The following is a 25,447-nucleotide window of genomic DNA, read 5'->3' as shown; positions in this document are numbered from 1 at the left end:
CGTTACAGCGCCTTCCATGACAACCAGCGACGTACGTCGGCCCCACCGAATGTCACCCCAAAACAGCAAGGAACCTCCACCTTGCTGCACTCGCTGGACAGTTTGTCTAAGGCGTTCAGCCTGATCGGGTTGCCTACAAACACGTCTCCGATGATTGTCTGGTTGAAGGCATATGCGATACTCATCGGTGAAGAGAACGTGATGCCAATCCTGAGCGGTCCATTCGGCATGTTGTTGGGCCCATCTGTAGCGCGCTGCAGGGTGTCGTGGTTGCAAAGATGGACCTCGCCGTGGACGTCGGGAGTGAACTTGCGCATCATGCAACTTACTGCGCACAGTTTGAGTCGTAACTCGACGTCCTGTGGCTGCACGAGCCATAATCCGTAGGTAGCGGACATCCACTGCAGACGTAGCCCCTTGGACGGCCTGAGTGAGGCATGTCATCGACAGTTCCTGTCTCTCTGTATCTCCTACATGTCCGAACAGCATCGCTTTGGTTCACTCCGAGACACATGGACACTTCCCTTGTTGAGATCCCTTCCTGGCACAAAGTAACAATGCGGACGCTATCGAACCGCCGTATTAACCGTCTAGGCATGGCTGAACTACAGATAACACAAGCCGTGTACCTCCTTCCTGGTGGAATGACTGGAACTGACAGGCTGTCGAACCCCCTCCGTCTAATAGGCGCTGCTCATGCATCGTTGTTTACATATTTGGGCGGGTTTAGTGACATCTCTGAAGAGGAAAAGGGACTGTGTCTGTTATTCAATATCCACAGTGAACGTCTATCTTCAGAAGTTCTGGGAACCAGGGTGATGCAAAACTTTTTTTGATGTGTGTAATTGTTTTGTTTTTGTTGGTGTTCATCCTATACACACCTTTCAAAACACGCTCCATTCCATTGAGTTGCTCTTCCAAGTCCATTGCTGTCTCTGATAAGTTACATTCTTATTGGCAAACCTCAAAGTTTTTATTTTTTTCCCCTGAACTTTCATTCCTACTCCGATTTTTCTTTGCTTTCCTTTTCGGCTTGTTCAGCGCACGTTTTGAATAACATCGGGGAGACTCTACAACCCCGTCATAATCCCTCCTCAACCGCTGCTTCCCTGTCGTGCCTCTCGACTCATAACTGTTGCCTTGTTTCTGTACAAGTTGTAAATAGTCTTTCGCTACCTGTAGTTTACCCCTACTACCTTCAGAATTTTGAAGAGAGTATTCCAGTCAATATTGTCCAAAGCTTTCTCTATGTGTGCAAATGCTGTAAACGTAGATTTGCCTTTCCTTACCTATCTTCTAAGAGATGTCGTAGGGTCAGTATAGCCTCACGGGTTACTAAATTTCTCCGGGATTCAAACTGATCTTCCCCGAGGTAGGCTTCTACCAGGTTTGTCATTCTTCTGTAAGGAATGTTAGTATTGTGCTACCATGTTTCATTGATCCTGACAAAGCATGCTTCCAAAATCCTACAGTCCTCAAACACGAGTGATTCTGGTAGCAACAAGGAGCACATTGGCTGACTGATTCTGTTCACAGTTGGTCAGATGTGTTCTTACTGTGCCCGGCATTGATACTAATTGATGAAAATATCGTAACATCACTTAATTTCCAAACGAAAGTTATTTTAAAAATATAGTATAATGGTGAAAGCAGGCATTGCCCATTCACCTACTTTATGGACAGCAAATGGGGCAAGTTCATATGTAGCTCGCTGTTCGTATTTTTCATTGTTGCAAGGTGCAAATTGGAACATTCCTTGTGTCGTGTGCATGATGTTGCGTCTTAAGTGTAAATGTTTACTGTAGATCACTGTAATCATTTCACATAGGATGTAGTGTTGTTTTTGTCGTATTCAGAGCTAAGGGAAAAGGTGAAACCCCGAACCGGAACATGATTAACTCAACTCGAATAGTAAAAATCGAGCCATCTAGGTTAACACCACCCTCGATAGACGGGTCAGCGTCAACAGTGTCATTCCATGACGCCGTACGGGAAGACTTGGGATAGAACCTCAAGACATTGGCGTACGGACAGTTCATCGAAATATGTACTTTATGACATCTCCATCCATTGTCGACAACCTTCTGCTCTCGGAAATTTTCTCCGCAACTAAATGTACATCATTTTATGTCCGTGTCGGGCATTAATGCACTTTTGCGCAGAATTTCCGAGTGTATTACCAATACGTGAGTCGCACTGAATGGTAATAGTGATGCTGAAAGGCGTCTGAAAAACGGATGAGCTGGAAAATGTGTTTATTTATTATATTATTGTACCTACTTGGTCTACAACCCTTCCAGTCTACCCTTTTGGGTGAATGGACGAATGAAAGAATCTATTTTGAAATTTACTCACGATACCAGAGAGATAACTGCTGTACGGCTGAGCTTTATCAGCCTAACAGAATTGTGATAGTTGAGACAGTAGTGAACTCAGGGCAAATCAGAGATATATCGTTTCCCTTTAAGCACCACTTAGTTATTCTGCGCGTTCCCCCAGTTTCTGAGAGGACTCGTAAGGCCGAAGTTTCCTGGTATAGTTCGATTCCTCTCGTATAGTTCGATTCATCTCAACATGTAGCCGTCTTCAAGCTGTTTATGTCAGATGATTTACTCAGTAATTACCTGGTGCCTATTTTTCTTGATTGTTTTTATTCAAACTTTTACATGTAGAGTGCGGATATTGTGAAAACCTTCGTCAATGACGAGATGTAGCCATGTGTGCCTATAGATCACTAAATTTAGCGTTTCATGAGTTGTCTTATTTCCTAAATTGAATGTGTATTTGCTCACGAAGCTTTTGGAATTAGCGTGACTTTTAACTTGTAAATATATTTTATCCACAAAGAATGCAGCCGAGCTCAGAGTTCGGTTCTTTGTAAGGTATAGAATATCAAAGGCTACTGGTCACAATTGATTAACACATAACCGGTTGCGAGCTTGTGCCCATTTTCAAGTGGTTTACTTCTATGTACATATTTCCTTACTCATTGTTGGAGATCACTGTTTAAATCAAAAACAAATAACTAAATAGACACAAATGAAACCTTTGGAAATGGCTAAGCGACATGAGCAGTAAAGTGTTACAGTACTTACATATAGCAGGTGTGTCTGTATCGTTTCCATTACATTATCACATTTCTTTACTAAAATATTTTTTCTGGTACACATTAACTGTATTTTCGTCACCATACTAATTATTGGTGCTTCCATAATATATATCCGATAAAGTAGTGACACATAAGATGTTAGTAAAAACAGAATTATATGAACTCAAAACATCCAATGTGTTTACATTGGAGAACAGAAGTTATGGTCAAAGAGCTTAGGTCAAAGAAGTACAGAGATGTTACACATACAGATACGTAACAGATATTACAAATTATAAAAAAGAAATTGTCACATGATTGTGGAACCACGCCGTCATTTATAATATATAAGATGGTTGCTGGCAAATTATGTAGGGTTAAATAGACATCGTCTTTTTTTAGAAATTGCCAGTTGTGAGGGGGTCTTGAGTTTCAGAGTACGAATTTTAAATATTTCAGTAAAGATGTGTAGAAATGGCTTGTTTGCAAGGTCTACTTGTTCGTTGGTGATTTAGAGGTGCGGTTGTAAATTTCGAGTTGTTCAGGAAAATTCATTTTCTTTCTTTTGCTGAAGCACGTAGTATATGCAGGTTGTCGTTATTGGCTGTGGCTGAGTGGAAATGTTTTTTTGAAGGTTATTTATCTGGAAGGCATCCATGTGTTCTTGGTTTCTTACAGTGACTGCAATGTTTAGAAAAATTGAAAACTGTAACTCAAATGCTCCCTCATAACTAACGATCTTGAAACGAAAAAAATAAAAAGCACAAAGACTATTTACTTATCCAGTTTGCCAGCAACCATTATATATGTTATAAATGACAGAGTGGTTCCACAATCATATAATAATTACATTTTCATAATTTGTAGCATCTGTTGTGTATTTGTACGTGCAACATCTCCTTATTTCTTAGACCTAAGCTCTTTGACAGCTTGAAATTTACGTCTGTTGCTCCAAATCACCAACGAACAAGTCACTTCTATACATCTTTAATGAAATATTTAAAATTCGTAAACTGAAATTCATGGCCACCTCACAACAGGCAATTTCCGAAAAAAAGATGTTCATTTAATCTTGCATATTTTGCCATCAACCATTCTATGTATTAAAAATAACGGCGTGGTACCACAATTATGTGACAATTTTTTTCCATGATTTGGAGTATCTGTTACGTATCTGTATGTGTAACATCTCTGAGCTTCTCAGACCTAAGCTCTTTGACCATAACCTCTGTTCTCCAATGTAAATAAGTTCGATGTTGTGATTGCACGTGCTTCTGAAGTTACTGACGTCTAACGTGTCACTACTTTATCAAAGACATAATATGAAAGCACCAATAATTATGGTGACTAAAATACAGTTAACTGTAAAAGACGAAATATTTTTGTAAAAACATGTGATAACCGTAATGTGGAAATGATACGGATACACCTGCTACATGTAAATACTATTATATTTTACAATATGTGTCTCTTAGTCACTTTCAAATATTTCGCTTGTGTCTATTTAGTCATCATCAATTCTTTGTTTTCGATTTAAACAGTGGTCTCCAACAATAAGTATGGAAACATGTACATGGATGTAAACCACATGAAGATATGCGCAAGCCTGAAACTGGTTGCGTATGGAATAAAATCATCTTCTATTGTAACTGGGTGCTGCTATCATGTTACACCTTAAAATAAGCAGTATATCTAATGATGATCCTTTGCTTTGAGGCGCCATGTCAAGGATTGCGTGGCCCCTCCCACAGGAGGTTCGAGTCCTCTCTGGAGCATTGGTATGTGTGTTGTTCTTAGCATGTGTTAAGTCTAAGTAGTGTGTAAGTCTAGGGACCGATGACCTCAGCATTTTGTTCCCTTAGAAATTCACACATGTTTGAATACATTTTTGTCTCTGATGACTTAACGTGGCAACATAGTCAATCTAAGTTCGTTCTGATTTGATTAAATGAAAGACTAGGGCCTTCAACGAGATAATTTAATTATTCCATACCCCTCTTCGTTTGAACGTTCTGCGCTGGTGAAGGTGTTTCCTCTCAATTTTTAACACAGTCGTGTGAGCATACCATGCCACATATCAGTTATCTTCAATCCAGCGAGTGTTCCACATTGCAATATGTGTAATTTCTGACAGGACGAGTAGCAGCAGCTAAAGAATCTTTTCTGATTTTACATTTGTAGACATGTATTTTTTGCATTACGATACATGACCGGTAACTTATCTGTGTTTCCCTGGTCATACCTCAACTGGTTTGATTTCAATTATTCAGAACTTGCAGTATCATAGCACACCTGTTTCTGAGAATTTGTGCAGATTATTCATATTGTCCTTGATCCATACAATCCTTTACGTCTGCCGCGTACATGAGGCTAACTGTATCGGTAATACAAACCCCATTCCCATAATCTTGATTTGTAAACTGCGTTAAAGGATCATTTGATATAATCTTTATTATTTATCGTTAACAATGTCTTTATGTGTTGAATATGTTTACGTCTCCGTTTTGTGAATATTCATGGCAACCTAGCTTTTCAAGCGCAGATAAACTGCCTTTCATTGTTATTATCAACCACATATTTTATTGATACACGTATTAATACGAACTTTACCCTTTCCCACATTCTTAACCTGCTCCAAAGACGTGATGAATATTTTAAAATGAAGCCAATTTATTGTAAAGCGTATGCATTAACATGTGACACTGACCTTGTATGCTAATATCAGAGTAACCCGTTGCGGTTATCATCAATGTTGTTGTTGTTGTGGTCTTCAGTCCTGAGACTGGTTTGATGCAGCTCTCCATGCTACTCTATCATGTGCAAGCTTCTTCATCTCCCAGTACTTACTGCAACCTACATCCTTCTGACTCTGCTTGGTGTATTCATCTCCTGGTCTCCCTCTACGATTTTTACCCTCCACGCTGCCCTCCAATGCTAAATTTGTGATCCCTTGATGCCTCAGAACACGTCCTACCAACCGGTCCCTTCTTCTTGTTAAGTTGTGCCACAAACTCATCTTCTCCCCAATTCTAGTCAATAGCCCCTCATCAGTTATGTGATCTACCCATCTAATCTTCCGCATTCTTCTGTAGCTGTAGCAAGTAAAAAAAATTATTATGTTATACTTTTGAACTTACATTGCTATGAGTTTGAATCCTGAATCCTTCTTGGTCGTGTTGACAAAGTTTTATGAATTTATTTGTAAAAGAGTGGAAATTAAAGTGACGTTTGGCGCCTCTCCTGCTCGAAGTCGGCCCGTTTGACGTCCTACCCCTCTTAAACCTAACTGACCTAGGGACAACACACACATCCATGCCCGAGGCAGGATTCGAACCTGCGACCGTAGTGATCGCGCGGTTCCAGACTGTAGCGCCTAGAACCGCTCGGCCACCCGGGCCGGCTCTCTCTCTCTATCTCTCTCTCTCTCTCTCTCTCGCTATCTTTTTTTTTATGCCAGTGCTCTTGGCGGCGGCCTGTTCCCCCACTCCACGGGTACGGCGCTGACAGACGGTCTCAAAGATTTGGCTCTTCGCTAGAAGTTCCAAGAACATTTTTGAATAAGTAGACTCAATTACCCACTAGTTCGCATTCTCTCTTTCCGATACGTACATTTTATCGGGAAAGAGGTTGTTCAGTAACTTGGCAGAGCGCGCAGCGTCGAGCGGAAGGGATTAAATCATTTTGATCGATAGCGGAAGGGGGCGGCAACCGTTTGGCGGCCGAGAACGGGAAGGAGGCAATTCCTTTCGCATCCGCGTTTGCTTCGTCGGCGGTGGAAGCAGAGAGCCGTTAATAACCGTTAGCTGCTGAGAATGCATTTTCTTTTCCCTTTCCGGTATTGCGGGGCGGACGCGCCAGTACCTCCGCCACGCTCACTCACGCCGCAGGTCTTGCTTAAGGGAGGAAGGTGCGTGTTAGCCGGGGACACGCGCCCCGTGTTAACGCCGGCCGCAGACGCGCTCCGACGGCAATTGATGGTCGCGCCATTCAAAGCGGCGGACGCGCTGTGGCGGAGGCGGCGAAATACCAGCGGCTGCCGCCGTTGCCGTCGCCCGCCGGCCGCTGAATCGATGCTAACGAGGAGGACCACAGAACAGCAGGGCGCGGAACACGGCACAGGTAAACACCGCCTGGGGCTAATTGCACGACCCTCCCGCACGGGGCGCGCTTACCTGCAACTTTGGAATTCCGCTCTGGTCTGCTCTACTCGTACGCCGTGTTCGGTTAAACTATATTAGAACTCGGTTTTGTAGCACGCAAGTACATCACACCTAAAATTCACTCAAGAGCAATTAAATTTTGGCCGTAATCCCCGGGAGTAACGAGTTGCAGCGTTAATCGAACCCCTTACAACTCGGCCTCATCGTCGATGATACCCAGCAGGAAATAGCGCTGGCCAGATCGGTGACCTGTTTCTCGCCCTTCGAAAGGTGTTTTAGAGTTTCCCACCCGTCATCCAGGGGACAAAAAAATGGCTCTGAGCACTACGGGACTTAATTTCCGAGGTCATCAGTCCCCTAGAACTTAGAACTACTTAAATTTAACTAACCTAAGGACATCACACACATCCATGCCTGAGGCAGAATTCGAACCTGCGACCGTAGCGGTCGCGCGGTTCCAGACTGTAGCGCCTACAATCACTCGGCCACACCGGCCGGCTCCAGTGGACATTTTAGTAGCTTACGGAACATCGAACTAATTTCGTGACTACGCTTCGCAGCAAATAGCAGAAAGTCCATTGTTCTCAAAGAGGAGAGATCAACAGGTTGGTAAGTACTCAACAGTCTTTTGTACTTACAACATTAAACACTTGAAGTTTTGACGCTGGCCCATATCCTTGTGTTTGGAGTGGACCTTCCTGCCATAAATAAACTGTTCAAAAGAATTAGGGGAACATGTGAATCAACATACCGCAAATTTATTTTGATACAGGCGGTACCTGTGATGTTATTCCATGGCTTCAGATCTTCGAATTCAATGTATGCAACAATTAAATCCACTCGTCATCTATTGGCTGTGTCATGCATTACAGTTCCAGGTTACAGTTCTGAAGGAAGTGAGTACCGGTGCCCCAGTGTTTTTCAGCGAGGTACACAGACTGCAGTTGTCAAAATGTTCAAATGTGTGTGAATTTCTAAGGGACCAAAGTGCTGAGGTCATCGGTCCCTAGCCTTACTACTTACAATAACTTATGCTAAGAACAACACACACACCCATACCCGAAGGAGGACTCGAACCTCCGACGTGAGAGACCGCGCAGTCAGTGACATGGTGCCTCTAACCGCGCGGCCACTCCGAGCGGCCTGCAGTTCTCATATGTGGACGTTGTATTGAACCAAGCACATGCAATCCGACGTCTTAATGCAATGCAGGTTGCAACAGCGATATGTTTAATCCATAAAGGACAATAATCATTTTGTGCTATTTTTGCAGGTACGGAGCATGTGAAGAAACTGGTGCTATGAACAGTAGAATTTCTGTAGTCGCACGCATTATTCCACAGCCAGTTGCTACTGCTTTCGATGGAATTGAACGAAGAGTATGGAGACTTTGTATATTACTGCAAAATATGTTCATCAAGTCAGGGGATGTGCATGGAACGATTTTTTGATTTAAAATTCGCTATTGTTGAATTCATAAATAAGAAAAGTGTGCAATAACTAAAATTAGACCTCGCGTTTTAAGTACGAGTGGACTTGACTTCACACTGCCCACAATGACACACTGCAAGCTGGGAGACACATTCTAACAAACACAGTGCAGTAACCTAAGCTTAAAGGAAAAACTTAAAGAAAACATGTGGTTTGAAAAGTTCATTGCTGCCTTCAAAGATTTACAAGCTTAGTTTGCTAAATACACTACTGGAAATTGAAATAAGAACACCGTGAATTCATTGTCCCAGGAAGGGGAAACTTTATTGACACATTCCTGGGGTCAGATACATCACATGATCACACTGACAGAACCACAGGCACATAGACACAGGCAACAGAGCATGCACAATGTCGGCACTAGTACAGTGTATATCCACCTTTCGCAGCAATGCAGGCTGCTATTCTCCCATGGAGACGATCGTAGAGATGCTGGATGTAGTCCTGTGGAACGGCTTGCCATGCCATTTCCACCTGGCGCCTCAGTTGGACCAGCGTTCGTGCTGGACGTGCAGACCGCGTGAGACGACGCTTCATCCAGTCCCAAACATGCTCAATGGGGGACAGATCCGGAGATCTTGCTGGCCAGGGTGGTTGACTTACACCTTCTAGAGCACGTTGGGTGGCACGGGATACATGCGGACGTGCATTGTCCTGTTGGAACAGCAAGTTCCCTTGCCGGTCTAGGAATGGTAGAACGATGGGTTCGATGACGGTTTGGATGTACCGTGCACTATTCAGTGTCCCCTCGACGATCACCAGTGGTGTACGGCCAGTGTAAGAGATCGCTCCCCACACCATGATGCCGGGTGTTGGCCCTGTGTGCCTCGGTCGTATGCAGTCCTGATTGTGGCGCTCACCTGCACGGCGCCAAACACGCATACGACCATCATTGGCACCAAGGCAGAAGCGACTCTAATCGCTGAAGACGACACGTCTCCATTCGTCCCTCCATTCACGCCTGTCGCGACACCACTGGAGGCGGGCTGCACGATGTTGGGGCGTGAGCGGAAGACGGCCTAATGGTGTGCGGGACCGTAGCCCAGCTTCATGGAGACGGTTGCGAATGGTCCTCGCCGATACCCCAGGAGCAACAGTGTCCCTAATTTGCTGGGAAGTGGCGGTGCGGTCCCCTACGGCATTGCGTAGGATCCTACGGTCTTGGCGTGCATCCGTGCGTCGCTGCGGTCCGGTCCCAGGTCGACGGGCACGTGCACCTTCCCCCGACCACTGGCGACAACATCGATGTACTGTGGAGACCTCACGCCCCACGTGTTGAGCAATTCGGCGGTACGTCCACCCGGCCTCCCGCATGCCCACTATACGCCCTCGCTCAAAGTCCGTCAACTGCACATACGGTTCACGTCCACGCTGTCGCGGCATGCTACCAATGTTAAAGACTGCGATGGAGCTCCGTATGCCACGGCAAACTGGCTGACACTGACGGCGGCGGTGCACAAATGCTGCGCAGCTAGCGCCATTCGACGGCCAACACCGCGGTTCCTGGTGTGTCCGCCGTGCCGTGCGTGTGATCATTGCTTGTACAGCCCTGTCGCAGTGTCCGGAGCAAGTATGGTGGGTCTGACACACCGGTGTCAATGTGTTCTTTTTTCCATTTCCAGGAGTGTATTTCGATGACACTGCCAATAATACACGTGTTTTTGAGCTACTTTCGAGACCGTTTGCCGTTCCAGTTGAAAGCGCCACTGCGCATTTGCAGATATAACTGCTTGATCTGTAATGTAATTCCCGTTTTAAAAGCAAATTGCTTGGCGTTAAAATTGTCAGGACGTCCAAATCGCTATCATCAGGTAGAGTTCCCACGTCTCCAAAATGAGGTTGCCACAATATTTTGCTCGACATATTTGTGCGAAGGACCTCTTTTCGACCTTGACACTAAATAAGTCACTATTATTTGGCAACTAGAGTGCGAAAATCTGTGAAATTGCCTGCGTCTGTCTGAATTCCGACAGTTTGTTCCAGACAGCGCACCAAAAAAAAAAATAATTAAATAATGCTGAAAATTTGTTTTGTTTGTGATATGTCTTGTTGAGAAATGTGAAATATAAAACAAAGTCGTATGCAGTGTGACTGCATTGCCATTTACACGAGGCTAGTTCGTGGTTTCCCCTTCTTCCCAAACCTCGTGCTCAGACAGCGTTGCGTGGCGGTAGGGGGAATGTGCAGCAAGGCTGAGGTCCATGGCACTCGTGGTACGGCAGGGCCCGCGAACCGAAATCTTGCCCGCACCTGGTGTAAGCCATTTGTGGTCAATCATACCCATGTTTTGTGCCTTGGATTAGTGATTCACGGCACAGGCGCACTCCCACCTCGCCGAGCTGTTGATACCGGCGTTGTTGGTGCCTGCCACAGCGGCCGAGCGCGTATGCAACACCGAAATGCCTGTTCACAGAGCCTCGCCGAGACTCGGAGCAGCGTGCTGTGACAGAGAGGAACAGTCTGGTAATACGGGAGTGAACATCAACTTGGAGCCAACGCGGGAGGGGGCATTGTAAGTGACGGAAAAGACTTCAAGTTCGGCGCTGATCCTCGCATGGCGCGCAAACTGAGCATGATTGTGCATCAGTGTGGCTGTCGCAATGGGTTAGCCGATGTTAGCGGCCCCATGTAGATGGAGGACACGAGTGCCGCTCTCATCAGAGCAGGCCAGAACCGAGGCAAAGAGTATCAAGAAGGCCAACAAGAAACCAGTTCCAAGACGGTCAGCTAGAAGCCAAGTAACCTCCAAAGAATGCGGCTGATTGCACAAGGCAAAGCAGAAAGGGGCAGTCCGGTGGACTTGCCGTCTGGGCTGGCAGTGGCTTGCTGACAACACAGAGCACCGTTCTGGTCTGCAACGGCTGACGGTGCTTCGTTTTGAGTATCCAGAGAACGCAGCGTGGCCAGTTCTGTAGTACAAACTACAATGTGTTTTCAACTACGATGGTTAAAGGAAAATGTGCTAACTGTGATCAGTGCAGTCTTGTACTGTGGGCGCTTGTGTCTTGATTGGTCAAATTACCAAGAGATCACGATTTTTAACTACAGTGAGCCCGTTGAAGAGCCTAGTGTCTTAAATATGAGAAATTTCATCTTATGGTTGTTGTGTTAAGTAAAACTTAATCACTCCGAGTTGTTGGCATTCACTGTCTTGTGGTTCTCATTTATTGTGTCCAGCGGAATGTAACTTACGCTGGTGTATTCTATTGCCGACTTTCACTCTCTTGATAATTGCTTATTTTGTTAGTCAGGGTGTCGGCGTTGGCTGGATACATTTTAGGCTTAGCTATTCCTGGCTAAGATTGATTATTGTGTGTCTTATTGTTCCCTTTTAACTCTGTATTATTATTTTTCGTAATGTTCAATATTGCTTGTCCCAGTTATTCTAAAGTTTATGAAATTCATGTGTCCTATTGCGTTGAATATTAAGTACGCATTTTAGTAAATTGTACGCTATGTACATCACTTGTGTTATCTTGTATAGGCACGTGGAGATATTGAAATACGTTAATAAATATAAATACTGGATTTACATCCACATAACCCAAGCGCTTTCCATTCCCAACATATCCTGAGCCAGAGAAACAAGGTACAGTGTACGATCAAAAGTATCCAGACACCTAGCTGAAAATGACTTACAAGTTCGTGGAGCCCTCCATCGGTAATGCTGGAATTCAATATGGTACAGGCCCACCCTTCGCTTTGATGACAGCGCCTTCTCTCGCATACATACGTCCAATCAGGTGCTGGAAGGGTTCTTGGGGAATGGGAGTCCATTCTTCTCGGAGTGTTACACTGAGGAGAGGTATCGATGTCGGTCGGTGAGGCCTGGCACGAAGTCGGCGTTCCAAAACAACCCAAAGGTGTTCTAAAGGATTCAGGTCAGGAGTCCGTGTAGGCCAGTCCATTACAGGGACGTTATTGTAATCTAACTACTCCGTCACAGTCCGTACATAATAAACAGCTGCTCGAGCGTGTTGAAAGAATCGCCATCCGCCATCCCCGAATTGTTCTTCAGGAGTGGGAAGCGAGAAGGTGCTTAAAACATCAATGTAGATCTGTGATGTGATAGTGCCACGCAAAACAACAACGGGTGCAAGCCCCCGCCACGAAAAACACGACCACACCATAACACCACCGCCTCCGAATTTTACTGTTGGCACTACACACGATGGCAGATGACGTTCACCGGCATTTGCCATACCCACGCCCTGCCATCGGATCGCCACATTGTGTACCGTGATTCGTCACTCCACAGAACGGTTTTCCACTGTTCAATCGTCCAATGTTTACGCTCCTTACAGCAAGGGAGGCGTCGTTTGGCATTTACCGGCGTGATGTGTGGCTTATGAGCAGCCGCTCGACGATGTAATCCGAGTTTTCTCAGCTCCCGCCTAACTGTCAAAATACATGCAGTGGATCCTGATGCAGTTTGGAATTCCTGTGTGATGTCTGGATAGATGCCTGCCTATTACACATTACGACCCTCTTCAAATGTCGGCGGTCTCTGTCAGTCAACAGACGAGGTCGGCCTGTACGCTTTTGTTCTGTACGTGTCCCGTCACGTTTCGACTTCACTATCACATCGGGTACAGTGGACCTAGGGATGTTTATAAGTGCGGAAATCTTGCATACAGACATATGCCACAAGTGACACCAAATCACATGACCACGTTCGAAGTCCGTAAGTTCCGCGGAACGCCCCATTCTGCATTCTCACGATGTCTAATGACTACTGAGGCCGCTGATATGGAGTGCCTGGCAGCAGGTTGCAGCTCAATGCACCTAATAAGAAAAACATATATTTTGGAGGGGTTTCGGGGATACTTTTCATCACATAATGTACGAGGTGCATTCAAGCTCTAAGGCCTCCGATTTTTTTTCTCCAGACTGGAAAGAGATAGAAACACGCGCATTGTTTTAAAATGAGGCCGCGTTCATTGTCAATACATCCCAGAGATGGCAGCACCGTACGGCAGGTGGAATTTTACCGTCAGTGGCGAGAATGAGAACTGTTTTAAATACTTAAAATGGCGACGTTTTCCTTACTTGAACAGCGTGCAATCATTCGTTTTCTGAATTTGCGTGGTGTGAAACCAATTGAAATTCATCGACAGTTGAAGGAGACATGTGGTGATGGAGTTATGGATGTGTCGAAAGTGCGTTCGTGGGTGCGACAGTTTAATGAAGGCAGAACATCGCGTGACAACAAATCGAAACAACCTCGGGCTCACACAAGCCGGTCTGACGACATGATCGAGAAAGTGGAGAGAACTGTTTTGGGGGATCGCCGAATGACTGTTGAACAGATCGCCTCCAGAGTTGGCATTTCTGTGGGTCTGTGCACACAATCCTGCATGACGACCTGAAAATGCGAAAAGTGTCATCCAGGTGGGTGCCACGAATGTTGACGGACGACCACACGGCTGCCCGTGTGGCATGTTGCCAAGCAATGTTGACGCGCAACGACAGCATGAATGGAACATTCTTTTCGTCGGTTGTGACAATGGATGAGACGTGGATGCCATTTTTCGATCCAGAAACAAAGCGCCAGTCACCTCAATGGAGGCGCACAGATTCACTGCACCAAAAATATTTCGGGTAACCGCCAGTGCTGAAAAAATGATGGTGTCCATGTTCTGGGACAGCGAGGGCGTAATCCTTACCCATTGCGTTCAAAAGGGCACTACGGTAACAGGTGCATCCTACGAAAATGTTTTGAAGAACAAATTCCTTCCTGCACTGCAACAAAAACGTCCAGGAAGGGCGGCGCGTGTGCTGTTTCACCAAGACAACGCACCCGCACATCGAGCTAACGTTACGCAACCGTTTCTTCGTGATAACAACTTTGAAGTGATTCCTCATGTTCCCTACTCACCTGACCTGGCTCCTAGTGACTTTTGGCTTTTTCCACCAATGAAAGACACTCTCCGTGGCCGCACATTCACCAGCCGTGCTGCTATTGCCTCAGCGATTTTACAGTGGTCAAAACAGACTCCTAAAGAAGCCTTCGCCGCTGCCATGGAATCATGGCGTCAGCGTTGTGAAAAATGTGTATGTCTGCAGGGCGATTACGTCGAGAAGTATCGCCAGTTTCATCGATTTCGGGTGAGTAGTTAATTAGAAAAAAAATCGGAGGCCTTAGAACTTGAATGTACCTCGTACGTAATACTGCTGCAGGATCTCATCCACAACAAGGTATTTTAGAGTACCTATTTCTAACCAAACCTGTCAAGTGTGTTACACGTGGGTTAACTGCCGCATCATTCCTTATACTATAAGTCACCTCAAGAGTCTTTCTTCTTCCAGAAACCGTTGCATTATAATCTGAAAAAGTGCAGTTTGAAGCTTAAAGCTTTCATTATTGTATCCTTTTCGCAGACGGCTAAAAAGCCTTAAACAGAAATTCCAACCAATGGACGCGGCACTTGAAAACGTAAGGGGGGCTTCAATAAGTAATGCAACACATTTCTTTCTCTCTCTGAAAGCAGGTTCGTTTTATTCAGGACTATAATTCACCGTATTACTGCCCACTATTATGGCTACAAAACCCTATTTTTCAACATAATCTCCGATCAATGCGACGACCTTACGCCACCTTACTGGTAAGGTTTGTATGCCTGCAAGCTACCACTCTACTGCTCGACGTCGGACCCAACATCCTGCAGCATCAATAATCTCCTCATCATCCACGTGCTGCTTCCCGCGGAGTGCATCCTTCATTAGGCCGAACGGATGGAAGTCGGAAGGTGCGATATCCGGGCTGTCGGGTGGATCATTGAAGTTTTGTGAGCTTCTAGGGTGCGTAGACTTGTGTGAGAGCTGGCCAGAGTGGCCGAGCGGTTCTAGGCGTTTCAGTCTGGAACCGCGCGGCCGCTACGGTCGCAGGTTCGAATCCTGCCTCGGGCATGGACGTGTGTGATGTCCTTGGGTTAGTTAGGTTTAAGTAGTTCTAAGTTCTAGGGGACTGATGTCCATAGATGTTAAGTCCCATAGTGCTCAGAGCCATTTGAACAATTTGAACTTGTGTGAGGCCTTGCTTTGTCGTGGAGGAGGAGAAACATGTTTACATTTTTGTGGCGACGAATATGCTGAATTCGCTTCATCAGTTTCCTGACGCTTTACATTGAACATTGCTCCATGAGGGATGACATCAAACAGAATAACGCCTTCAGAGTCCCAAATACTGTCGCCACGATTTTACTGGCAGAGGATGCGGCTTTGAATCTTTTTTTTTTTTTTTTCTTCGTAGGACAGGTGGTGTGGCGCAACTCCATGGACTGCCATTTTGTTTCCGGTCAGAGGTGATGAAAGCGTGTCTCGTATCCTGTGACGATGTTAAACAAAAAGTTGTCACGGTCAGCCTTGTAATGCGCAAGTAATTCCGCACAGATGGTCTTTCGTTTTTCTTAATGGTTTCTTGTTAGGTGGCGAGGAACCTCCAAAACTGGCCAAGTTTCAAGGAAGCTCGAAATTTAGTGCGAAAGTCAATGCGAGATGCTTTTAATAGGTTCCACAATGAAACATTGTCTGAAAATATGGTGGAAGACCCAAATAAATTCTGGTCGTATGTAAAGTACACCAGTGGCAAAAATCAGTCAATACCGTCACTGCGCGATAGCGATGGAAATGTTACCGATGATGATGCCACTAAAGTGGAGTTACTAAATACAGGTTTCCGTAATTCCTTCACGAAAGAAGGCGAACTAAATATTCCAGAATTCAAAACCAGAACAGTTGTTAGCATGAGTGACATAAAGTAGATATCTTACGTGTTGCGAAACAACTCAAATCACTTAAGAAACGCAAGTCTTCCGGTCCAGGTGGTATACCAGCCAGGTTCCTTTCAGAGTATGCAGACACAATAGCGCCTTTGTTAGCAATCAAATACAATCACTCACTTGACGAAAGGTATGTTCCTAAAGACTGGAAAGTAGCACAGGTCACACCATTATTCAAGAAAGGAAATAGGAGTAACCCATTGAATTACAGATCCATATCAGGTTTAGATGGTGAGGTCATGTTACACGCATGGGAGAAGCAAGGTTACCCAAGAGACTCATGGGTTCAGCAGTAGAGGGTAGGAGGAGTCGGGGCAGACCAAGGAGAAGGTACTTGGATTCGGTTAAGAATGATTTTGAAGTAATAGGCTTAACATCAGAAGAGGCACCAATGTTAGCACTGAATAGGGGATCATGGAGGACTTTTATAAGGGGGACTATGCACCAGACTGAACGCTGAAAGGCATAATCAGTCTTAAATGATGATGATGATGATGACGATATCATTGACCTCAATTTGCAGTAGGATTTTGGAGATATACTCTACTCGAACATTATGAATCACCTTGAAGAAAATGACTTATTGATACATAACCAACACGGATTCAGAAAATATCGTTCTTGTGCAACACAACTAGCTCTTTATTCCCATAAAGCAATGAATGCTGTCGACAAGGGATCTCAGATCGGTTCCATATTCCTGGATTTCCGAAAGGCTTTTGATATCGTTCCTTTCAAGCGACTATTAATCAAATTGCGTGCATATGGAATATCGTCTCAGTTGTGTGACTGGATTCGTGATTTTTCTCTCAGAGATGTCACAGTCCGTAGTGGTAGACGGTAAATCATCGAGTAGAACAGAAGTGATATTTGGCGTTCCGCAATGTAGTGTCGTAGGCCGTCTGCTGTTCCTGATTTACATAAATGATCTAGGCGATAATCTGAGGAGCCCCCTTATATTGTTTGCAGATGACGCTGTAATTTACCGTCTAGTAAAATCATCAAACGATCAATTCCAATTACATAATGATCTAGAGAGAATTTCTATATGGTGCAAAAAGTAGCAATTGGCACTAAACAAAGAAAAGTCGTCATCCACATGGGTACTAAAAGAAATCCGATAAATTTTGGGTACACGATAAATCACACAAATCTAAGGGCTGTCAATTCGACCAAATACCTAGCAATTACAATTACGAGCAACTTAAATTGGAAAGACCACATAGATAATATTGTGGGGAAGGTGAAATAAAGACTGCGCTTTGTTGGCAGAACACCTTGAAGAAGCGATAAACCCACTCAAGAGACAGCTTACATTACACTTGTCCGTCCTCTGCTGGAATACTGCTGCACGATGTGGGATCCTTACCAGGAAGGATTGACGGAGGACATCGAAAAAGTGCAAAGAAGGGGAGCTCGTTTCATGTTATCGCGCAATAGGGGTGAGAGTGTCACTGATATGACACGCGAGTTCGGGTGGCAGTCACTGAAACAAAGGCGGTTTTGTTTGCGGCAAGATCTATTTACTAAATTTCAATCACCAAGTTTCTCTCGCGAATGCGAAAATATTTTGTTGACTCCTACCTACGTAGGGAGAAATGATCATCATAATAAAATAAGATAAATCAGAGCTCGAATGGAAAGATTTAGGTGTTCCTTTTTCCCACGTGCCATTCGAGAGTGGAATGGTAGAGAAGTAATATGAAAATGGTTCGATGAACCCTCTCCCAGGAACTTAAGTGTGAATTGCAGAGTAACCATGTAGATGTAGATGTAGAACCCAGCAGCCACACTTTTGAGTACCCGAACTGATGAGCGAGTGTGTCAACACTACCAACAGAGATGTCCAGTTGCACAGGGAGGTGTCTGTCTGTGATCCGTCCATCACCTCGAATGAGACTGTACGCACGTTCGAACATTACAAGAGTCGCAGCTGTGTGCGGCCGGCCAGCACGCTGGAGTTGGGTCAGGTTAGTGCGGCTTTGTTCCGATGATGGCAGACGCTTCGCCCAACCGCTCACCGTGCTTTCGTTCACTATTAGGTCTCAGTAGACATTCCGCAGGCGGCAGTCAGTACCTACATTGCTCTTATTTTCCGCCAAAAGAAACTCATTGACAGATTCCTCTTTTGGACGCACCTCCATTACGGATGACACTTTGAAGGTTACATATAACGGCACCACCTATCGAAACTTGATGAAATTATAGGGGATGAAGCTGGAATATTCCACGATGTCTGATGACAAATTCGGCATTTTTTCGACCCAAACCCAGACACTCGTCCTTTGTTCCAAACAAGTAACACGTTGAAACTTGCTGGCAGATTCAATCTGTGTGCCGGCCGAGACTCGAACTCGGGACCTTTACCTTTCACGGGCAAGTGGTCTACCAACTGAGCTACCCAAGTACCACTCACGCCCTGTCCTCACAGCTCTACTTCTGCCAGTACCTCGTCTTCTACCTTCCAAACTTTACAGAAGCTCTCCTGCTCTCCGCTGCAGCGTGAAAATCTCATTCTGGAAACATCCGCCAGGCTGTGGCTAAGCCATGTCTCCGCGGTATCCTTTTTTCAGGAGTGCTAGTTTGGCAAGGTTCGCAGAAGAGCTTCTGTAAAGTTTGGAAGGTAGGAGACGAGGTACTGGCAGAAGTAGAGGTGTGAGGATAGGGCGTGAGTGACACTTGGGTAGCTCAGATGGTAGAGCACTTGCCTGCGAAAGGCAAAGGTCCCGAGTTCGAGTCTCGGTCCGGCACACAGTTTAAATCTCCCAGGAAGTTTCTTATCAGCGCACACTCCGTTGCAGAGTGGAAATCTCGTTCTAGGAACTAACATGCTGCTAATAAATCGTTGCGATACTTTTTTTATTTATAACAAGGCTTCTTTGATATAATGTGTTTTAGCAGCTTTGGACTTTCGCTTTCAAACATTCTTCATTCCATTACAAAACTCATGCCTCCATAGATAAACACGTTACGATGTTTAATCATACATTATGTCATCCGCCCCTTCGCAAACCATGAACTGGAAAATGCACTTAGGTATCTTCAAGGCATTTTGAAAAAGTGCGGGTTTTCACGCCGAAAGGGATGCGCTGCGTATACGTGCAGAAGCGGCGAAGTTGTGTCGGCACACTTGCACAATGGCGCACGTGAATGCGACGTTAGGGACGGGGCCCTGGAGGCAGGTCGGCCCGGCCGCCCTCTGGCGTGTCCAGCCAGCTACAAGCGTAATGGCTCCCACGTTTCCACGCGCCGGGCCTGAATGGCTTTCACTCGCACGTCCGCTATTCCCCGTGGTGTGTGCAGGGAATGCGGGCCTGTGTTAGTGCTATTCTGCTTTTAGCAGAGTTATTACGCCGCAACGGCGGGCAGCGTTTTGCCATTTGTCACAGATAATCGAGCTGTGTCCCTTTTTTTCCCCCCCAAAGAGTCGCCACGGGGCGCGGGCGTCCACTGCGATACAACGACAGTCGACTGACACTCTGAAATTGTCGAGCAGATACGTAAAAAAGGGCAGCGTACAGCTAACGCCTCGGAGAAAATGTATATTGTGTCTCGGAGAATTTCTGCAAACTGTGGTGTGTGATTTGGTTTTTCTAAAACGAAAAATATGGAAGAAACCTGTTAAAACGAAGCAGTGTAACAAGGGTCGCTGCAACTTTTATTTTAATTTTGCTTCACGATGTTGGATTCGTTGAACTCAGTCTTTAGATTCTCGTCTATACCCAGCAAGTTGAGGCGGGCGTAGCGCCGTATACCGATCCTTCCTTGGAGGTGGTTGAGTGGGAGATGTGTCTCAGAGCTAGATAGTGACAGATGGTGACCTTTTTTTTTAAATATAGTGTGTAGTGGATGAAGAGATCATCCTTGATGACTTATTCTTCTAGGATGGGATGTAAGGGTAAAAGGAAAACACTTTATTTATTACACATTCAGTTAGGCTTGGGCACGCAATGGGTCCTTTAGCCTGCTGTCTTTGGTGATGTCTATCTCCTGTGGAGGGTGAAATGTGTCATGGCTGTTATGTGTGACTGCTTCCTCGTGTTATGACAGATTGCCTACGGGGGGTGAAACGTTATTGACTTCGGTACTCGATACTTGTGCCATCTTGCAGGGTTTACCGTTCCTACCGATTGTAATTGTCGAACTTCGTCCCTAAGGGCATCTATCTTGTCAAAAACTCGTAGAGCCTTGTCATGGACCTTCTCTTGTATAGTGGTCTCGTGGAGTGCGGTACGGATGTCGACGTTTCTTGTCCACCATGGAGCTCCTGTGATCCATCGATAGCAAATGTTTTGCAGCGTTTGGAGTTTGTTGTAGTTGGAGACGCACGGAGTTCCCCACGAGGTGGAGCCGTACAACACTGTGGGTTCCACCGTTGCCTTATACAATTGGAGTTTAGTCTTAGGGTTGAGATACTTACTCTTCAGGAACAGAATCAATGACCTGGCCATCTTCTGGGCTGCCGTCTTCTTGTCGTCAATATGCTGCGTAAAGAGTAATTTTTTGTCAAGGTAGACACCGAGATACTTCACTCCCGGCGACCATGGGATAAATTGGTCAGCTATTTGGAGTCTGTCGTTCAGAACTGGTTTCCTCCGTGTGAACGGAACGGCTGCCGTCTTCGTCGGGTTGATCGTTATCTTATTTTGCAGCGCCCAGCGTTCCATTACAGCAAGTTGCCGTTGCATCCTAGCGATTAGCTGGTCCAAGTGTCGTCCAGTTGTCAGAAAGGCCGTATCGTCCGCATAAAAACTCGCCGTAACAAGGGGGGACTGTTGGGATGTCATTTATATATAAGTTGAAAAGTAGAGGCGAAATGACAGAGCCCTGCGGAATTCCTGCGGAGATCAGTTTCATTTCGGAGTTTTTATCGTCGACTCGGACATACAGTTTCCTGTCCTGCAGAAAGCTGTCTATGAGTCTAATGTAACAATCCGCAATAGGGGTAGTGCGATGCAGTTTGACGATAAGGTTGGGCCGCCACACTTTATCGTAAGCTTTTTCGATGTCAAGGAAGACATGCTGCTTGTTGTATCCTTCTTGTATCCGTTCGGTGATCCGTAAAAGTTGAAGTTCGGCAGATAACTTGTCCTTGAAACCGAATTGTTTGGGTCGTATAACATCATGCGCTGTAAGCGTGTCATGGAGCCTCTGCAACAGCACTCTCTCGAGCACCTTGCCAAGGGTCGGCAAGAGGCTAATTGGCCGGTAACTGTTGGGTTCTGCTGGGCCTTTACCTGGCTTCGGTATTGGAACTACTCGAGCCGTCTTCCATGCCGTAGGAAAATATCCCTGCAGAAGGCAGCTGTTGAGAATTCGGGTAAGGCGCACAGTTGGCTTCCTGGGCAACTGTTTCAAATCGGTGTTGCTTATGGAGTCGTTGCCCGGCGCATTATTCCGAGTCTTCCGGATAATTTTACGGATCTCTGCTGCTGTGGTGAGTTGTGGGCGGCTCTGCACAGGCGCAGTACGAAAATCAGTCCGTTCTGCTGTTCTTGCAGGCGGACGTCGTTCACGGGGGCCGCTGGTGTAGACATCTGTTCTTGGTAAGTCGTAGCATACAGCCCTGCCTGGGTGAGTTCGTCATAGAGGAGGCCATCTGGTCCTCTGATGGCTCGTTTAGGTGGCCGCTGGTGTCGTATGTTCTTGACTACCTGCCATTCGTTCTTGGTTCGAAGTAAGAATTCATCCATCTTATCTTCCCAGACCTGCTGTCGCCACTCGACCACTCTCCTGTGCAGTTCTCGTGTTAAGACGTGTGTTTCTCGTAGATCGATCGGGTTTCTATAGCGGAGCCAACGTCGCCTGCTCCTGTTTCTCTGTGTCTTCAGTTCTTGGAGTAGAGGCGGGAACTCGTCGAAAGCTACTACAGGGTAGACCGTGTGAGTAGTTGCCCTCCGTTTGGCTACCTTTATCTTCTGCGTCAAAGTTTGTACCGCGATGTCGATGGCTTCCGGTGTTGAAACGTCCTGCGTCGGGCAGATATTGTTGTCAAGATATGTCCGAAATTGACCCCCAGTTCAGAGTTTGTGAGGTTGGGTGCGGAAGGTTGGACGTTGCGTGTTCCACTATGCTGATAACAGGTCGGTGGTCAGACGAAAGATCGTCGACGGTGCGGAGCTGGAGGTTCATCTCAATATTTTTGATGACAGCAATATCTAGGACGTCTGCTTCTTTCCGATCGACGTAAGGAATCCGTGTGGGCTCTCGTGGGCCATGGACTGTGATGCCCAGTTCTTCTTCCATGGCAATCAAAGTTCGTCCACGAGGGTTCGTACGCCGGGAATTCCACGCGACGTGCTTGCTGTTAAGGTCACCTCCTAGGAAGATTCTGTCAAAATTGGTGAAGATACTCCGTAGGTCGTCTGGCACCAGGTTTTCACCGGGGCTGTTGTACGCCGCAATGAAAGTGATGTTGCCTGCCGTCGATCGAACCGTTACTGCTGTTGCCTCCAGATGTTGGAGGTGTGGTAGTGTTTCATGATGGTGCCGCAGTTCCCTTTTAAGCAGAACTGCGGTCCCTCCACCTCGTTGGCCTTGTCTGTCCGTTCTATAGACGTACATGTTACGAAATCTGAGCTCAGTTGTTGGACGAAGGTGCGTCTCCGATACAAGTGCGATGTCGATTTTGTGACGTAAAAATTCAGTGAATTCTGTTTTCTTGTGTTTCATTCCGTTGGCGTTCCATATACAGATTTTCAGGTTTCTCGTGGTCCCAGGGCGATTCATCTTACGGTGTTCCAAAGGCCTTCAATACACTTTCGATTAAAGAAAGTATCCCCACTAGTTGTTGCTGCACGGCGGTGAGAAGTTTCGCGACATCAGAGAGCGCTGGAGCTATAGATTGCGTCAAATGAGCTGGTGAGACGTAGGTTTCCGGTTCCGGTCGGCGTGGTGATGCTGCGTGGGCTTATGAATAATGCTGGCGGTGCTGTCGAGGTGGAAGTGCTTCAGGAGGAGGCTGTGTTACTGGCTGCCGTGTCGCCGCCGGCTGTTCTTGTGGCGTTTGCTGACGGTGGGGCGGAGGGTGTGGCGTCAGTTTGGAGTTCCGTATTACACGAGTCCTCCGTTGAGAGGGCTGCGGGGAAGACCGTTGTGTGTATTTCCTGAGAAGTTGATGGTACTTCTGGCAGCCACGCCACGTGGCAGGATGTTCATTTTCACAGCTAGCACATTTCGGAGGAGCCCCTCGGGGATCAGTACATGCTGAAGATCGGTGCTGCCCTCCACATCGAACGCAGCGAGCAGGCAAGCTGCAATGATTAGCTGTATGTTCGAATCGCTGGCAGTGGCGACATTGAACAGGTCCTTCTTGTCTGTTGTAGGTTTCAATAACGACTTTAGTATATAGAAGGCATTTGATGTCGTAAATCTTGTAGTTTTCCTTTTGGGCTGGCAACGTGACACAGTTAGCATCTTGAGGTCGTAATTCCTTCGTGTTGTCGTCTCGATTTTTTAAACTGGTGGACGTTGATGACAGGGAAACCCTTCTCTATCAGTGCGTCTTTCAGTTCTTCCTCTGTAACTTCGGCAGGTAGACGTCTGACAACCACTTTGAGGTCCTTGTCCTCCGCTGCCTGATGTGTAAAAAAGTGGATGTCATTCGACACAAAGAAATTGATGGCCCGGCGTTGATCTTCATAGGAGTCAAAGTGATATTTGATCCTGTCTCGTTGGTAGATGGCCTTAAGACTGCCGTCAATAGTCGCTTTCAGCGCCTTGTTGAGTTCCATGTAGTTCTTGGTATGGTAAATAGTAACGGGCGGGACTTTGCGTAGTAAGTTCGGGCCAGAGCCATATGTCCCCTCTTTATCTGCTTCGAGATTGACATCACTCGTCTGGTCCATACGTTCTGGAGCATCTGTAGTATCTTCCGTCGCAGTAGCCGCATAACAGTTGGAAGTTTTCAGTTCTTCTGGGCGTTGTCGCTTCCGAGAGTTGTTCTGCTTAGTAAAAGCGTTGAGTCGTTTTCTTTGGTGAACTAGTGTAAAATCGCCCTCTCCGTCGGTGGGCTGCATGGTCCAAACTTCTTCAGAGGAGACTCCCTCCATTTCGTCGTCGTCGTCGTCTGGTGGAGAAAATTGTTCCACGTCGTCTACTTGTTCTTCATGCTGTGAAGGAGGAACTGTACTAGTGCGGTTGTCGTATACTTGCTGACTTTGCAGAATCATGTGTTGTATTTCACGTCTCAGTTCCCGTTGTTGCCGATCGTTCTGTGTTAGCTAATGTCGCTCGTCAGAGGGGTTTGACGTATGTTGTCCTCCGCTCTGCATTCGCGTATCGCTCGTCGTGGTCCTGTCCTCGTTATGTTGCCTGTCAGAATCCGTTGTCGTTGCAGGGGTCGTCGCCGTTGTGTCCGTCCTGTGGGGAGCGGCCGCCGGGACGGCCGGCGGTGCAGGCCCCACCGACCGGCCAGCGGCCGGCCCCGGCGCGACCCAGCCGGCTGGCTCGGACGCGCGCGTTCCGTTGCCCGCACTCATCCGCATCAAGCGCTCAACTGATTTTTTTTTTTTTATTGTATTTCAATTCCCCATCGGGGCGGGCTGGCAGCAGCATATACGCTGCTCTTCAGCCGAAGGACATAGAACAAACAATAGAAGACATTTAAAAAGAACAAAGGAGAGAATATGGTGAACATAGATATAAAAAAGGGGGAACATCATAGAAGGCAATAGACAAAAAACGGGGTGACCGTAAAAGCAGATAAAAAACTATGTTACTTTAAATCCGTCTTGATTGCAAATTTTTTATTGTTCATATGACCGGTTTCGGTTCATTCAGAACCATCTTCAGATCTGATATTTAAATTACAGGAGTAACCCGTCCAATTCAGCATGTGAAAGTTGCTGAATTGGACGGGTTACTCCTGTAACTTAAATATCAGATCTGAAGATGGTTCTGAATGAACCGAAACCGGTCATATGAAC

General features: G+C 46.1%; 1 protein-coding gene and 1 non-coding gene across 2 annotated transcripts in view; one reads left to right on the top strand and one right to left on the bottom strand.

Annotated features, from left to right (window-relative positions):
• LOC124789215 overlaps nt 1-25,447 on the top strand; it is a 269,047-nt gene that overhangs the window by 52,665 nt on the left and 190,935 nt on the right. The gene's annotated exons all lie outside the window — the stretch shown is intronic.
• Trnas-gga lies at nt 6,402-6,485 on the bottom strand. The gene is given in 2 exon segments: nt 6,402-6,436; nt 6,446-6,485. It is a non-coding gene; the product is annotated as a tRNA-Ser (tRNA).

Source organism: Schistocerca piceifrons, chromosome 3 (assembly GCF_021461385.2).
Source record: "Schistocerca piceifrons isolate TAMUIC-IGC-003096 chromosome 3, iqSchPice1.1, whole genome shotgun sequence".
Lineage (NCBI taxonomy): Eukaryota > Metazoa > Arthropoda > Insecta > Orthoptera > Acrididae > Schistocerca > Schistocerca piceifrons.
The sequence above is the reverse complement of the archived record's forward strand: the minus strand, read 5'-3'. Positions and strand labels throughout refer to the sequence as shown.